Source organism: Rhipicephalus sanguineus, chromosome 9 (assembly GCF_013339695.2).
Source record: "Rhipicephalus sanguineus isolate Rsan-2018 chromosome 9, BIME_Rsan_1.4, whole genome shotgun sequence".
NCBI classification, from domain to species: domain Eukaryota; kingdom Metazoa; phylum Arthropoda; class Arachnida; order Ixodida; family Ixodidae; genus Rhipicephalus; species Rhipicephalus sanguineus.
In genome coordinates, this window is record NC_051184.2 from 80,723,037 (window position 1) to 80,741,709 (window position 18,673).

General features: G+C 43.6%; 1 pseudogene; it reads right to left on the minus strand.

The window, feature by feature from the left end:
- Positions 1 to 4,718: 4,718 nt before the first annotated feature.
- On the minus strand, positions 4,719 to 17,094 carry LOC125759946 (uncharacterized; annotated as a pseudogene).
- Between the last annotated feature and the right edge of the window lie 1,579 nt (positions 17,095 to 18,673).

Genomic DNA, 18,673 nt, shown 5'->3' on the forward strand with positions numbered 1-18,673 from the left:
GTGCAAAAGAATGTTATTAAACTAGATCGAAACCCCGAATCTCCTGCATCTCTGTGCAGGAGATTCGGGTTTCGACTCCAGCATGTGCCGTTCAGAAGAAGCTAACCTGCCCGCATAGCCTCCAGGCTTTTTTTTTCTTCGTTTAGAATTTTTCAGCGCCATGAATTGATCAGCTTAGACCGCAACTACAAAGCTTGGTTTCACGAGAAACTCCACAGGGCGCAGGCGAACGCAGCGCGTGTGAGCAAGCCTGCCAGCAGCCGCGCCTCCTGCAAGCTGTATCGCAAAATATTTCGGCCTGGACGGCTCGCTGCTCGCTCAGACACTAGGCAAACCTTTCTAGCCACGAAATTATGCATTCGTGTGGTTTCGTCGTGCTGCGTTTTTGTTTATGCGGTCGCTTTTGCCGCACTGCCTCGCACTGTGTGTGTATCTTTTGGTTACTGACGTAAGAGCAAGGTTCTTCACTGGTGTTATACGCGGTAACGGGCAAATAGTCACCAGATGCCTGCCGTGTGACTCCTATACATAACTTGCAAGTGACGTCAGTTCCCGTTTCCGGTTTTGCGTCCGCCATCACCGAGTACATACGTCGCAGTGACCGTGCTGTGTGTTTACGCCTGAGCGGCGGATCGTTTGGCGTTCGTGCGCGTGTTTCGCATCGTTTGCCTTGCCCCCGTATGGCGAAGGAGATCGTTCAGGAATTGTCCTGCATACTTTGATGAACTTGTAGGACCAACGCGGGCCAGGTCACAAAGAAAAAATAGCCCTGTGCGACGGCGTGGATCCCCTATGAGCTACGGGTTGGTGCTCAAGCCGCTGTTGATGCAAGCCTGCTGCCAACGGTTACCCATGTCGACATTATAAATTATCTGGTGCTCTCGACAAATTATGTTTCACTTGACCAGATGAAGGCCTACAAATCGCTGGACTCACACAATTACTTTACGAGCGGATGGGTCCGGAACATCACTGCCAAGAAGTTGCCGTCTGAGCGTGTCGTCGTGCTTAGTCAGGTGAGTTCAGTGCACTCCGCATTTCATAGCCGTGACAAAAACACAGCAATAACCACAAAATGACAGACAAACCTAGGCAAAATTAAAACTTCGACTTCTGTGGGCTGCACGGAGACGTCGCCGAGCGGGAATGCGGGAGACACCGAACGTGAAAACTTCACAAAAAGTTAGCCAACATTAAACGAACTTAAAAACAACAGCTCTTGTTTTAAAAGGTAGCGTGGCCTTAAACAAAAGCAGAATTAGCGGGTGCGGTGTTTACGAAATGCTGTTCTATTGTGTCAGCTGTAGAAGTGCATGTTTTTCCTGAATTTGAGCCCCTGTTCTTTTCCTTCAGTTTACTTTGGATTAGCTGCAACGGGAGCACAGCAGCTGCTTGCAAAATTTGTGCATTATCATTATCAGCTCTGTGTTAACCATGCACACTGAAAAGTGCAGTTCTGGTGCTCATTCAGCGCTTTTTTTTTTCTTTTTTGCAACCGACCACGAAAGTTAAAGATAACAATTTCATTGTAACGCACAGAGAAAACGAAAACAATCACGTGTGTTCACTGAGAGATTGAGGGAGGCTGTCAAAGACATGCTGTTTTCGCTCTTTATTTGTAGGTAAACCATTCACAGCGCCTGCGGGAAGCACCACTAAAAGTTTGGCTCTTGGTTGACTTGGATGGCAGTATCATCACTGCCCACTGTACCTGCATGGCAGGTGCAAGAGAAGCTTGCTCTCATGTTGGTGCAACTCTCTTTGCGGTGGAAACAGCAGTGCGGATCAGAGACTCTGCGACTTGCACGGACAAGAGCATGTGTGGCTCCCTGCATACAGCCCTACGACTGAGTTCAAACGGCTCCAAGACATTGACTTTTCGTCGTCTAAGGCCAAGAAAAAAAGAATGGACACCATCCACATCGATTCTCCCAACACCCATCAGCCATCCCGACCAGTGCCAAAAGTTCCTGCTCCAACACCAGATGAACTCGAACGGTGCTATGCTGCGATAAAAGAGAGTGGAGCTAATCCTGCATTATTCATGGTTAATGCAAAATACAGTTCAAATTTTCATCCACCAAAAGAGAATGAGCCGTGTCTCCTTCGCAGTCTAGGGAGCACAGAAGCCAGAACAGAAGATTTGCCGGCCTTACTAGTTCGTGCAGAGAAGGTATTACGTGAACTTAAAATAACTGACGACATGGTGACTCGTGTTGAGAGAAACACGAGAGAGCAGTCTAAATGTTCAAAGTGGTACGCATACCGTCAAGCTGGAAGAATTACAGCATCTGTAATGAAGAGTGTCTGCACAACGAGTGTGAGCCAGCCATCAGTGAGCTTAGTGAAGCGAATTTGTTACCCTGAGAAACAAAAGTTTTCATCAGCGGCAACAGAATGGGGACTGCGACACGAGAACACTGCCCTTTCCAGCTACAAGGCCAAAGCAGTGCAGCAGCATAGAGATTTTCGTCTTAGAAAGACTGGTGTTTTTTTATGTGTGGAGTACCCACATCTTGCAGCTAGTCCCGATTCATTTGTAAGTTGTGCATGCTGTGGTGATGGCATTGTGGAAGTGAAATGTCCGTACTCTGCAGCGGATTGTGACATTTTACAAACATTGAACAGTCCTAACTGTTCTCTTGAGCAAAGGAATGGGAAGCTTGTTTTGAAAAGAACTCATGCATATTATTTTCAAATTCAAGCACAGATTGCAGTGTGTCGTGTGAAATATTGCGACTTCGTTGTGTGGACACCTACGTCACTTTACACTGAAAGAGTATTGGAGGATGCAGTTTTTTTTAATGAGATTTTGCTAAAGGCAACTCGGTTTTTACACACGTTGTTCTTCCAGAGCTGTTCGCAGAGTTTTTTACTAAGAAAGGTGAAGCCGTAGAAAGTGATGCTGCAACTGCTGCGTATTGCTACTGCAGAGGCCCGGAAATTGGAAAGATGTTGGCTTGTGATGGCAAAAAGTGCCCTTACAAGTGGTTTCACTACTCTTGCATAGGTATCAAGCGGGCACCAAGGCAGAAGACATGGTTTTGCTCAGACTGTTCAACTTAATGTCCTTACTAGTCTTCTGTTACAATGAGAATTCATATGTCATGTATACACCACATGTCCCACTTTTGGCAGTATTTTTGTATTTTACTTATTATTTATTTAGTATTTTACTGAAGTGAGGCTCCATAAGTGGTAGTTTTAAAGGCAGCAGAGCTTATGTAGAGGTACTTGTGTGTTGAAACTTTTTTTCCCTTCCCAGGTATCCACTCTTTGATACGTGTAACACCAAGATAAGGCTCTACTTATTTCGTGGGAAGTTTCATGAAACCTTCACATATGTTGTGCGAGTTAAAACTCTAACAAAACCAGATTTTACTAACTTCCCGATTCAATGAGATAATTCGAGCATGGTCGTGACATAATTAAAAAGTTTTAACTGTATATCTAACACATGTTTAAATAATGACACGGTTGTTACTGCATTCAAAACGTTTATTTTCCTTGTAGTTCTTTGGTGTTGACTTGGTTTAGAACTAGTCGGGTGTCACCTCGAATGAGACACTGCATGTAGTTATGTATGACATCAGCTGTTGCAGGAATGTCAAAATTTGCTTTGCATTTATTATGTCATTTTAGCAACAACATGTCTTACAGCCATATGATGTTTTAGAAGCACCTTATTTTTCATTTGCTAGTCTCCATTCCTCTTTATGATGCTAGCATGTGTTACATCTAAATGAGGCAGTACTTGTGTTTATCCTGTAGAAAAATTCAGGAAATCTTGAAATCTGCTCGGTATTTGTATTGTACAGTTTAAGCGGTGACCTACATCACCATTTGAGACTGCTCTATGAATGAAGTTTATTGCTTTTGCAGTGCAGTAAACATTTAGAAGTACACGTAGCCGGGCTAGTCTGTTTATGTTCAATAATAAGCCACAGAAAGTATGGCTGTTATGCGCAAAGAAATAACGAGGGATGTGGTCAAGGGGAGCATTATATCTTTGGCGCAAAAACATGCCAATACTTTCTGTGGTTATTCATTGAGCAGTAAACATTGTTGATTGTGCATGATGTCATTGTTGCGTAAAAAAGCATCAGTCATAGTGCTATATGTTATTTGCAGGAATGAGCTGCTACATCGCATATTCTTGCTGCTTCGTTGATACTTTCTAGATACGTTATTTGTAAATACAGGTCTGTTTCAATATGAGATTGCAAAGACAGTGCAGCTGCTCTGCACTAATGGTGCTTTAAACATTTAGTCATCAAGGTGTCAGCACTAACAATAGATACATTGAATGGTCATTTGCAGTTTTATTTGTGACTTCCCAACTCTCACACTGCCCGAGACACTGAAAAATGACTCAAGTTGTGTACTTGTGATGACGACATTCAGCTTTGTAAGTAATCAATGATTAGTGTTTCCCAGCTGTGTATGACTAGTGAATCTAATGACTAGCAAAAAGTCAGTAAACTGGTGTCCAAAAATAAAATGCATCTGTACACCAGCCAAGTCGGTCTGTTTATTTCTGCAATCTACTCGGATGAAACTCGAGTGTCACAACAAGGTCGACGGCAACCATACCTGTCGTCCATGATAGTGTTATACCAGAATTGAATCTTTGAGAACATTGAATAAACATATCATATCTTAATATATTCAAAACTTCGAACATTTACATAGCCATAGTAAAAGATTGTTCAAAATAAAGGCAAACACTCACTCGAAAAAGTCCCCTGCATGTAAACAATACAATATGAATACTCATTCACGAAAATTCACCTGCATGTAAACATTGCATTAATACACAGGAAAAAAAGGATTTCAGGCATGCACTAAAAACAAATTTGCTGAATGTAAAGAGCACATCAATTCAATTGCATCCAGAAAAAAGCTATTCATCATTCACAGGCACAACAGATGAACAAAAATTCGTCAGTGCACAGCACACTGTTACTACCTTGTCCAACAGGGCAATATTGTCACCTTCTTTACGTGTCACAAAATGAACTGGCTGAACAGCTTTCATTATCACATACTTGTTTCGTACCAAACCTATGACCCTTTCTACATGTATCCTGACATTTGCAATCTTCCTTGTGGTTTCTACCTCCATAGCTGACAGCTGCCTCTTCCCTTTTGTAATAATAATAATAATAATATCTGGGTTTAACGTCCCAAAACCACCATATGATTATGAGAGACGCCGTAGTGGAGGGCTCCGGAAATTTCGACCACCTGGGGTTCTTTAACGTGCACCTAAACCTCTTCCCTTTTGTAAAAGCAGGGATGTGCAACTTGGCACAGTACAAGCCTAAACTATCAGCAATATCAAACCCTCTGTCCGCGAGAACGACATCACCGTGTGACAGCTTGTCCAGAACTCCACAGTTCTCGGTTATGTGTTTGTCAGATGTTCGACCTCCCCAGCCCTTTGATATGAATGTGATTATCCCCTGTGGACAGATGCCTATTAAGTATTTTGCGGTATTGCTTGACTTATATTGTGACCACGTCTCGCATCTTGGCTGTAGAGAGGACGGTCGCTCAATTTTAATTTCAAAGCAGTCAATTATCAGCGCTACCTTTCTACCGAAAGAGTCATAAAATGCCTGTGGCATGTGTTACAAATTTCATCACGTGAAGGCCACACAATAGTTTCCTTCAGCCGCCAAAAAGCAGTGTGTAGCCACCTGTCAAATACTCTACTTATTGTTGACTCGGAAACCCTAAAGCGATATCCAAGGTCCTGCAATGGGAGGTTCCACTTCAGTTTCATCAAGAACACCACGAATTCTTGAAACTTACCAAGGCAGCGCTGTGGAGTATGCTTAACAGACACTTCTAGTAGCTGATAGATAGAAAAGAGAAACAGCAAAACTTGGAAGCCCAGTGTAAAAGGAGACTTTCTCTGGGTCTTCACGCAATGACAGCTCGGTAATTTCAAGTGCACTTTTCTGAATCCTTAGTGTCCGTAGCTCTGATGTAAGACGCTGATTATCCTCCTCCAGCGCCTTCAGGTCCGCGGCAGTCACGTCTGTCTGTGTGGCCGTATCTGCGAAAGCTATCGCAAAAACAATCGTAAATTGCAAGTAAAAATGGCAAATGGCGATACTGCGAGTTTGGAACATAACAAACCTGTGTTGGCGGCGGTAAACTGCAGCCTGGTGAAGCAGTGCTGACTGGCGAACTCGGGACTGTGGAACTCGGAACCTCCGTGTCTGCAGCGTCCAGGTCCATGGTGTCGCACGTACTGGGTGACACAACTTCGCACGAGTCGCCCACAGCGGTGCTTTCGCTGCCCGCATTTTACGGCGCTCGTACCGCGCAAATTTCGTCGGCGTCTGCTCCATGCAACCATGGCCCAATAAGATGTTCGGCGCCCAGTCGGGATTCGTCTCATCGAAGAGTTTAGCGGGCCTCCCTGAAAAGCAAGGCGCGTTCGCTGTGTTCAATTCGGTGCATCACCTTTCGACAAAAAATTTATCTCGCGCATAACGAACTGGGCGATTATCGACTTCCGCGGCGATACACTGAGCGAAAAGGTGGGTAGAGGTGGAAATAAAACTTGCCTGTTTTGAAGTGACGCCCGCATACACGAACGTTGTTCAGGGTCTTCAGGTCCTTCCTGTTGATGCGCGCCAGCCATGTGCTTCGCCGCTTCTCTGACAGCTCTTTTGTGCGGGCGCACTGATTTGCGATCACCTTCGGCAAACAGTACATTCCTGCCTCTGGTCCTTTTTCACTTGATTTGCACTTGCTTCTCGCGCGGCAGCCAAATATTGCACAAATCGTCATTGCGATGTACGGTGTCGACGGGAAAAGCGACCGCCGTACAGCTTCGCTCAGTGTCGTCTGCTGCGATGTACTCGGTGATGGCGGCGCAGTATCCCAGAGTTCCGCGGTGTGACGTAGTTGCAAGTTATGTATATCTGCGACTTCTTTGTTCAGTGTGATCGACGGACGCGATGCATGGTTTTGAAGAACACCTTCAAATGTTTCCGCATGTCATTGAGTAGTAGCGCCGCAATCCTTTCTCGACGACGCGCTCTATGGCCCTGGAAAATGTCTTGACCGCTCGGGGACAGCCGGACGACGCGATGGTGGGGCTTTAGCTTGGCCATTCCTCGCTTGGCGCATCGCTTGAAAACCGGCGGTCAGCCTGCAGTTTCTTGCCAGAGGTAAGTGATATTGAACGTTACGCCTCGTACATTGTGAGTTCTTATTGCAGTACGCGTTGTCGCCGAAGAAAAACGCATAACGTGTTGGTACTGCATGCTGTTGTAGTCGTGTGGATTGTTCTCGCGCATGACGTTGTCAAGAACCTAGTCGGTAGTTGTAAAGTTTTGGTAATTAGCTCGCTTGGACGCACTGCTCTACGTTAATATTTGCTGAAAGGAGCCAACATTTTCATTGGGCACACCATTGTCATGCGTTTTATTAATGTAGTTTACTCTTGTCAACTTGCAGTAACGCCATGAAACTGAAGCTTCAACATTCATTTCTTTCGCACGAGCTGTGAAAGAATAATCTTCAGTCACCGTGTTGTGCAGTGAATCGTGAATCGGTACAGTGGGAGAAGCAATGTGTATCTGTGGATATTTCTTTATGCGTGCATTTTATGTGTCATTAAGTAACGTGACCCTGAAAAGTGTTTAGGTTAGCATTCTTGGACATTGCGTACCGTCTTTCAAGCAACAGCTAACGTAGATTTGCTAAAAATGCAACTTCTGCAGCATGACACTCTATGCTGTTCAGTGTATTTGCCCCATTTTTAACCTTTATGCGCATTGACCTAATTTGACAAGCCGTACTTTCAGCTGAATTTGCATTAAGCACTAACATGTGCGTCCGTGCATTGAAGTCCCACCTCTCATCGCATAATAATAGCTTGTGAAGAACAACGCTTGTCTTTATTTAGCCATTTATTAGAGCTCTGCTCCCCTCCTTAAAGGCCAAGGTGCTGCTGGCACACCTGTTTTGGTTCATAATTGCAGGGTTTTGCAGCGCGCGAACATAGGAAAAAGGACAGAGTAGACAGAAAGAGCGCTGTCTACTCTGTCCTTTTTCCTATGTTCGCACGCTGCAAAACCCTGCAATTATGAACACTAACCAACTAGCCCAGGCCTCTACACTTATAACCTGTTTTGGCTTTCCTTTTTTTTTCTTTTGAATGCTTAAGTTTTTCGCAACGTACAGCAGGTAGCAAACAGCAGTGCCACGACAAACAATGGAGTGCTGACCATGCACTCCAGAAGGTGGCTGAGGCAAGCATGCCATATCAGGTGCTCATTCAGGCAGAAGAAATAAGCATCTGTAGCCAACGTAAAGGTAATGTACAAAGTTTAATGAAGAAGAATCTTGTTTTGAGCTAGTCATGTCGAAGGGAAACAATGAGTGCTAGATAAATGAGATGGAAATGCAGAGTAAGAACTTGATGTATGCCAGCAAACAACTTAAGTTTATTCATGCAAAAGGGTTATTAAATGCGAAGCATTTCTTAGCGAACTTCTGCGACTTTGAGCGTATCTATCCATCTATCTATCTGTCTAGCCGCCTACGACTTTGTGCTCTTCTGGCCGTTTCGTTAATGGGATGTATACCAAAATTGGTGTGTCATAACATGGCCTTATTACGAACATAAATGACAGGTCATATCATGAAAATCATGACACGCATGTCATGAACAGCATGATTTACATTCCACGGCCTTTGGGCTCCCTGGCCGTTCCGTTAATCGGATGTGTACCAAAATTGGTGTGTCATAACATGGCCTTATCACGAACATAAGTGACAGGCCATATCATGAAAATCATGACACGCATGTCATGAACAGCATGATTTACATTCCACGGCCTTTGGGCTCTTGCGGCCGTTCCGTTAATTTCATATATACCAAAATTGGTACGGTGTGACAAGAGTTCATGACGAACATAATGACAGGTCCTAACATGCAAATCATGACGCGCATGTCATGTGCAGCATGATTTACATGACATGGTCTCGGGGCGCTCGCGGCCGTTTAAATGAAGGGATACATACGAAAACTGGTATGACGAGACATTTCTGTATGACGAACATAACTGACACGTGATAACATGAAAATCATGATATGCATGTCATGTATGACATGATTTACATGCCACGCTCATGGCGCACTCGCGGCCGTTCGCTACATTGATATACACCAAAATTGGTACTGTGCGATGTGACTTTATGAAGAACATGAATAACAGGTGGTAGCATGAAAACCATGACATGCAAGTCATGTACGACCTGATTTACATGCACTCTCATGATGCGCTAGCGGGAGTTTCAGTAGATTTATATACACCAAAATTGGTATTGCGCGATGTGACTGTATGAAGAACATGAATGACAGTTGGCAAGATGAAAACCATGACATGCATGTCATGTATGTCATGATTTAATTGACACGCTCATGATGCATTCGCGGCCGCTTCGCTAGCTTGATGTACACCAAAGTTGGTATTGCGCGAAGCGACTGTATGACGAAGGTAAATGAGACGTGGTAACATGAAAATCATGACATGCACGACATGATTTACATGTCATGCTCATGACGCACTCGTGCCGTTTCGCTTGCTTGACATACACCAAAATTGGTATTGCGCGACGCGACTGCATGACGAACGTAAATGAGAGGTGGTAACATGGAAATCATGACATGCAGGTTTTTCCAACTGGTTTATTCGGGGGAAGAGCCCAATAGTTTCAACAAATGGCAACAAAATCGATTGTCCTGTATCAGGCACTGATCTTGACGTTGTTCACAGAGTGCCAGCCAAGTCTGGACAACAGAATATTGTGGCCCGTTTCTGTTCACGAGAGCAAAAGAATGAGTTTGTTAGGAAAGCACGCAAAGCTCGCTTGAATACACGTGCTCTTGGGTTTTCTGGAGAGGGTACCCATGCTGTCTTTGTTAATGATCACCTCTCGCCGGATAACAAGAAGCTTTTTGCTAAAGCACTTGTTCTCAAAAAAGAGAAACAGTGGGCGTTTCTTTGGACTGATAACTGTCAGATAAAAGCAAGGAAATCTACTGATTCCAGGGTGTTTCGCATAAAATCAGAGCTCGACCTGTCCATTATCACCTAGATATATTTTTACTTTGGCAGTTGTAGCGTCTATCCAATCGCAGGATGGGCGTATATTTCACCGTCTGAACTCTCATCACGGCTGTCTAAACCATGTAGGGCGTTTGTTCACTTTAACGCTCGAAGTATAAGAAAAAATTATGATAATATTACCACATTGTTGTCAGCCATTGGTCACCAGTTCTCCATCATCTGCATCAGTGAAACGTGGCTATGTGAATCTGACAGGAACCTATTTAAGTTTCCTTCCTATTCCTCCGAATACTGTCATCGAAGCGACGATGCACATGGTGGAGCAGCTGTTTTTATATCATCATGCCTTCACTATCATAGGCGACTGGACATGGCACTAAATATTCCTGGTTGCGAATCCGTGTGGATCGAACTTCATGAACCACATTTTTCGCAAGATAGTAAGAATTTAGTTGTTGCCTGCATCTATCGCTCACCGTCGTCATCTGTCTTGGAGTTTTGCCTAGCTTTAGGAGAGGTGTTGAATACTCTGTCATTAGAAGGGAAGCGGGTGATTATTTTAGGAGACATGAATATCAATCTTCTTGACGACACCAACGCAAAGGTTTCCGAATACATTTCCTGCTTCAGTGGATATGGCTATGAGTGCCTCATAACTGCACCCACTCGTGTTCCATTTCAAGGCAATGGCACTATTATAGATCACATTTTGTCTAACCTCATTAGTCCTCCTGAAGCAGCTGTCATCGAGGTGCCTGTCACAGATCATTATCCTATTTATGCAAGCATAGGCATTTCCAGTAATCATAAAACAAGTCGAAGCTTTAAGAATAACCTAAATACTGCATCATTCATTAACATCATCGAGCAGTGTGATTGGTCGTCAGTTAAGAAGTGCAAAAATGCTGAAATAGCCTATCAACAATTTTCCTCCATCATTTCAAATGCAGTCATGGCCGCTTCAACATTAGTTGTAAGCAGAAAAAAGTACCTCGTCCCAATTAATCCGTGGTTGACACCTAACCTGTTAAAATGTCTGCGGAAAAAGGATAACTTATACAAAAAGGCGAAAAAGTCCCCTTTCAATGTTAACCTTCAAAAGCGCTATAAAGAATACTCAAACACATTAGGTAAGTTACTTAAAGCCGCTAAATTAAAGTACTTCGAAGATAAAATAAAGCGAGCCGGAAATGACGTTAAGCAGCAGTGGAAAACTGTAAACTATTTTCTTGGCAGGACCACGGTACATTCAGATATAACCTTGATTCACTCAGAAAATCGTGTGATCGAAAACCCATCTGATATCGCGAACTCTTTTAATGACTCGTTCGGCATTGAAATTCCGCAGTCGACAGCATCCCTCGAATACACTTGTTCACGATTACCACATTCATTCTTTCTTTATCCGACGTCACCCCAAGAAGTGTTCACCGTTATCAATAGTATTAGGAATACAAGCGCAGGTCTCGATAAGTTCTTTGCTGCCGACATGAAACTGATAGCTCATTTAATCTGCGATGCATTATGTTACATTATAAATCTTGTATTTGAAACTGGATTTTTCCCGACAGCCCTGAAAAAAGCAAAAATTATTCCCGTCTTTAAAAAAGGCGACAAGCGCTTAATCTCGAATTACCGGCCTATAGCAATTATCTCATTCTTCAGTAAAGTCATAGAAAAGCTTTTTGTGGGACGGTTAAGGTGTTATTTAGACAAGTTTCATATTCTTTCTAATAAGCAGTTTGGTTTCAGGCCCGGTTACTCAACTGAACTTGCCATGATATCCCTAACTGACGAAATTAAATCTGCTATTGATAGCGGTTGTGTTGTTGGAGGTGTTTTTCTTGACCTTTCAAAAGCATTTGATTCTATTTCTCACGTCATTTTATTTCAGAAACTAGAGTCAATTGGTGTATCTGGCGTCCCACTAGAACTAATTCGTAGCTATCTGCGTGATCGAGAACAGTTGGTATATGTGTCCGGTACCTTTTCCAACCCTAAATTCATCAACATCGGTGTTCCGCAAGGTTCAATTTGGGCCCGCTTTTATTTTTAATCTACATCAACGATCTTCCTCATTGTCTAGCACATTCGTCCTGCATACTCTATGCGGACGATACCACTATAATAACTGCAGATAAAGAGGTTGACTCGATGTTGTTTAAACTAAACACCGACCTGAAAAATATCGTTAAATGGTTCAATAAGAATAAATTAAATATAAACGCTAAAAAGTCAAACTTTGTTGTATTTTCGTCACCTAATCGAATTATACCTAGGAACCCCACTGTCTACGTAAGCGATACTCAAATTCACTCTACCTCTAGTACAATGTTTCTCGGGGTCGAACTTGATGAACATTTAAAATTTAATTCACATGTATTACAGCTTACGCGGAAAGCCGCATATGCCATTCGAATCTTGCTAAAAGTTCGCCCTTTCTTTCGTTTTGAAATATTGTTGTCACTTTACTACGCTTTCTTTCACAGCAACATAATCTATTGCATTTCATCATGGGGAAACACGTATGCCACTCATTTATCAGCCATCCAACATCTTCAAAACCAAGCATTGAGGATAATAACGTTCAGTAGCTTCATGTCCAATGCATCATCCTTACTCTGTTCACATGGAATTTTATCAGTTCAGAAGCTGGCCAAATATTTTCTCGGCATTCTTATCTACAAATATGTGAATGGAAAACTTCCCATTCCTTTACTAAACTCAAGTCAGTTTCCTCAGGCGTCATCTACTCGTTTTGCAAAGGCTAATAACTTCCTTTTACCCAAACCCAGGACTAATTATGGCAAGTTTACCATAAAATTTTCGTCTGTATCCTTGTGGAATTCTTTACCTTTGGAGATCAAAAATAGATCCCTCGAAATGTTTAAAAAAGGCTTGCGTTCGCACTTATTAAATTCATAGTGCTTAATATTATACAGAGTATGTTATAGCATTTTTGTGTTATTTTGTGCTTATCTTCATATTTTGTATAACTTATAGTCCCTATCTCGTGCTTATCTATATATTTTGTATATCTCAATTTTTCTTTCCTTACCGTCATAATGCTTGATATTATACTGAGCGAATGTTGTTGCATTTTTGTGTTAGTTTTTTCGTGCTTATCTACACATTTTGTATAACTTATATTCGCTATTTCGTACTTATCTGTATATTTTGTTTATCTTAATTTTTCTATCCTTACCACTGTTTACTATTGCGTTGTATCTCTGATTAATGATTTTATAGGAGGTCTCACTCACAGTCTTGCGACTTTGAGACCTCCTTCTGTATTTGTATATAACACATGCAATTTATCATTTGTATTTCAATTTCAAAATAAATAAATAAATAAATAAATGGGCATAACTGCTAGTCGTTGCACGTCCTGTTACTGTGTTCGTGCACTCATTATTATGTGCCACTTACTCCTGTGACCTTCCACCAAGGTGAAATTACTTCACATAAACATCAGCGAGGAGGCTTTTGCTAGGCAGTTCATTTAAGATAGCGTTACCATAGTTTTTAGTTCAATTAAACCAGCTAAGCTATGGAACAGCGTACTGCATGCGTTTGTCACCATGGACAGTGCATTTTGAATGGAAACATGGCTTAGTTTTGCAAAGGTAAGTGTTCCCTTTCTGTAAAACATGGTACTGGTAAGTGGAATTGTGCCAAAAATATTAAGGTTTATGACTCTTGCAGCACGCATTGTTGCACAGGGATGTTAGCTTTTTCATAAACGCAATGCATGGTGCCTAAAGAATATAGCAGCTCACTTTAAAATTTGTAACTTCATGATTGCATTATCTGGAACAGACCTTTCTGTATACGGTTCGTTTCTGCAAAGCTTCAACCTGACACCTGCAATTTTTCAAGGCAAATCACCTGCATTTGCTGTGTACATTTGACTGCATATTGTCATCACTTATGCTAAACAACAGGCTTGAGGGATGTCCGGAATTCTTGTCAATGAAGTTTATTGATTACCTCAGACCACCTATTCTGCTTCCCACAATTATTGGCCACTTTTTGTGCACGTGCTATGCATGCTAGAAGTGAAAACAGTGAATGCAGCTGGCAGAATCAAGGAGTACATGTCCATATGCTAGTATGAGGTGCGAAATGTCGCCAGTGCTGGAATTTACGTTGTGTGTGCATGGTGCAGCTGATTGTTAAGTTAGCACTTTCCAGCTGCTCACGCAGTTCGAGCAGGTGTCAATCATGTTTACTGTGGTATGGCACAGCCGCCAAGTTCGTGCATGTGCATTCTGCATACCAGGAAACGTTACCTGAAGCAACAGTTTGATCTGATTCCAGCTAAGTGAGAACAAATGGGTTTGTATTGTCTGTCCATCTGTGAATACCATTACACAAGCTTGTTAAGTGCATTCAAGTAGTTTAGCAATGCACTTGCAGCTACAGAGCCAATAGAGGCAGCCAATTCCAACAGCAGAGTTCCGTCTGCATATCCCACTTTTCATTAAGGGCATTGTTTTGTGATACCTTACAGCCAAAGCTTGCTCAATTACACACTTCTTGGTGTCTGACATTACAAGAATTATAATAATTCTTTATATCTCATGTGAAATTATGCCATTCCTTTTTTTCATATTGTTACTTTGCATGCATACTTTACGACTGCACCCTCCCCAACCGAAGCTTTACTACTGCTACATTCTGTCACTGATGGAAAACAATTATTTAACTAAAAAACAGGCCATCCCTACTGAAATGTTCCGTATGCCATTCCAGTAATTCCATGTTTCCATATGGAATCCATATGTTTTCCGTATTCTTTTCATATATTTCCCATATATTTCCGTAAGATTCTTACGGAAACATACGGAATTATTGGCATGGCATACGGAACGTTTTAGTAGGGAGGGAAAGCAGTATCATGCCCTGTAGCGTAGGAGAATGCTGCTGTCGAATTGACTAGTGTAGAGCTGAATTTAATGAGAAAGGGCAGCAATTTACGTCATATGTGGATGTTTCCAGACCATAATTGTGTTGTGCTCATTTTGTTATCGCAGGAAGCATCTTCAAAGAGCAGTGCTACAAGGATGTGAGCAGCAGTTCCCCTTCAACGAACGGGTCAAATTCGTGGAAGCCACGTGCCTGCTGCTTCTGGCCTACACAAACATGCAGCCACCATAGTAAAGTTCTTGCAAAGGTGTGAGACATCCCTATGCTGCATGGCTTGAGCATGTTAATTGCTTGTTTTTATAGCTTATAGTGATATGTCTACAAGTGTACTTCCTTGAATGTATGTTTACATTATCTTAAAGAGCCAGTCAGCAGGCTCTGACCTCATTTTTTTACACTTCCCAAACAAGGTCGCTAATTCGTACAGAGGGCTGCAGCAATCACATTGTGCAAATATCACAGACATTCCACTTCTAAAAACAATAACCGCGCCTCCTCTTCAGTGCTTGACCAGTCCTCTTTGCTAGCAAAGTGGTGTAATGTAGCTTATGAGCTACGTTAAGTGACACTGACTGTCGAATAGTCCTCTGCAATATGAAACGGCATTTTGGCTCTGCGATGATGCAGTATAGGCTGTGTGGTTGTCACGAATGTTGTGAATTTATCTTGCCAATTCTTTGAACTGTGCTTTCTCACCGCACCACTCTGGCAGAGTGGCACATCGAGGAAGCCCCTGTTCACGATGGTGAGGCTGAGCGAGAAACTGAAACCAGCTGGAATATTTGTTTTATCCCCTGTGGCTTCGTTATTACACCACCTAATCAAAAAAATTCTTGTGGCGACATGTTCACATTGTAGAGGCGTGCAGTTGTCACAAATGTTAGATTCCGGGGTTGTTTAGTGGCTCTTAAGCTTTAATTTATGAATGGTAAATTCACACGTCACGTGGCTTCCTTCCTTTATTTTTTGCAATGCTCATTTCTAACTTAGCATGTCAGCTTCTGTGAGTGGTAATTTATACATTTAGCATACAAAACTTCCTGGTATATGCAATAAGTGCCATTATGGATTTTTCATGGCACCACAGCCACCTTTTTGCCCTGTGGCAGCTACATGGAAGTTCATGGCTATGCTGCTTTGATCTTCTCAATGAATGCATTTCACAGTCCAGGGTGTTTGGTGTATTTGCATCTTGAGGTGTTTAATATCATACAAGTAATGGAGTTTTTTCTGTATTCTAGTGTTTACTTTTCAGCTATTACTCTGTGGTTTTCAGAGCAATATGTAGACAGGAACTTCGATTCTGTTAAGCTTTGGTTCGGAAAGAGCAGCTGAACGGGAGTTCGTTAGGTTTATGCCATAAACTGCATAATATCTGTAGCTACTTGTTTAATTACACATCTTTCTTCAACCTACAGCTTTTTCCATAATCCTTAACATTAACCTGCATTACCAAGTGAACACATCCCCCGCTGTAATACAATGTTTATAATGCTGAGCTGCTCATCTGAACTGTGTGGGTTCGATCCTTGGTGCAGGGGTTGCACTTTCGATGGAGGTGAAAATCCTAGAGGCTCATGTGGTTTTAAATTGACGTTCACATTACAGAACCCCATTATTATTATCACATCAGCAATCGAACAGAGTGGTAATTCTAGATTGTATATATTGTGAGCATTGTTGATGCCCTTCATGTTCTCATATGTACATACTCATCATCACCAACTGTGTTTGGGTTGTGGGGCCAATCCCGCTTCACCGCGAACACATCCCTGGAGCTCCGTTCGGGACGCCGCTTACACACCCTGCGTTCGGTGATGTCGTTAGACGACCAGCCCAGCTCGGCAGCAACCCCAATGCTTGCCCCTGCGGCAACCCCTTTTGGATGGTCACCAGCCTTCAGAAGGAACCACCGATGTTCGCTGGGCTTCGCGGCGAGGACGTTGAAGACTGGCTGGAGGAGTATGACCGCGTGAGTGCCATCAACCACTGGGATGACCCTGCGAAACTCACCCGCGTTGCGTTTTACCTCACAGGCGTCGCAAAGACATGGTTCTTCAACCATGCTACAGATTGCCCGAATTGGACCTCTTTTACTATTCAACTACGCCAGATTTTTGCCAACCCGCCTGTGCGTTCAGATATCGCGAAGAAGAGGCTTGCTAGGCGTGTTCAACACACGGGCGAGTCATACACTTCTTACATCGAAGGCGTGCTCGCCCTCTGTTGCCGCGTCGACAGCTCCATGGCGGAGAATGACCGTGTGCGCCACCTGCTGAAAGGTATTGGGACCATCGCTTTCAATGCGCTTGTAGTGCAGAACCCCACGACCGTAGCCGATATTGTCGCCACATGTCAGCGCCTCGACGAACTTCAGACCACACGCCTGCAACCTGACATGTCTGACCAGAGGCCAACCAACGACATCGAGCTGCGTGCATTGATCCGCTCGATTATCTGAGAGGAACTCCATGCACAAGGTCCGCCGTGCCACCTTGAGGCTCGTACGACGCTACCTGGTGCCAACCTACGTGACGTCGTGAGGGAGGAATTGGCTTCCATGACCGGCACGCAAGTCCCGAACCCGCATCCCATGCCAACCTCGCATCCCATGCCAACCCCAACTTATGCCCAGATTGCTGCCATAATACCACAGCCCCAGCAGACACCACTGCAGGCGCCTGGAGTCCATGGCTCGCTCAACTCTCTCCCACCACGAGCGCCGGTCTAGCCTTACAACACCTGGCGCACCCCTCGGCCGATCTGTTTCTATTGCGGCATCCGTGGCCATATTTCAAGGTTTTGCCGACGCCGTCAGCAAGACGAAAGACGAGGCTACGACGACTTTGAACGGGACGACTTTTACACCAATGGATCGCAATGTCGTCGCCCATACCAGAACAGCCCACGTCGATCACAGTCTCCGCAGAACTTCGGCGCAGTTGGCAGTTCCCGACTTCTGCGTCGTCGCTCACCTTCACCGCTGCGGCGCTCCTCTTCCCCACTTCGACCAGCTACCTTGATTCCTGATCACCGACTGGAAAACTAAATAGTGCAGCTTCGGGAGGGGAAGCTGCATATTTCGGACTATATCAAACTCCTCCGGATCGCCCGTGAAATATATTGTTGGTGTATGTTGAAGGTATACGGACTGAGGCATTGGTGGACACAGGTGCATCGCTTTCCGTAATTAGTGCAGACTTCTGTTCCCGCTTGAAAAAAGTGAAGACGCCATACGATGGCCCTCCCCTTCGCTGTGCTGACGGAGTTCTTATTCGGCCCTCCAGTGTTTGTACAGTGCGCGTTTCCACTGATGGCATCATTCATCATATTCAGTTTCTTGTGCTGCCCTCGTGTACTCACGCACTCATCTTGGGATGGGACTTCCTTTCTTCAGCGTCAGCTTTCATATCTTGTCGTCAGCGAGTCATTCATATGACAGACACTGAGTTTCCATCCGATGTCGCTCCTCACAGCTTCCGTTTAGTCACAGCCTCTGACTGTTGTATTTCGCCGGGAGATGAGAATATTATTACACTGGCTTCCGGCACCGTCATTAATGGTGACGTGTTCATTGCTCCATCTGATCGCTGCATACCTACAGGGCTTACCATCGCACCTGGCCTTGTGCGCTTTAAACGATG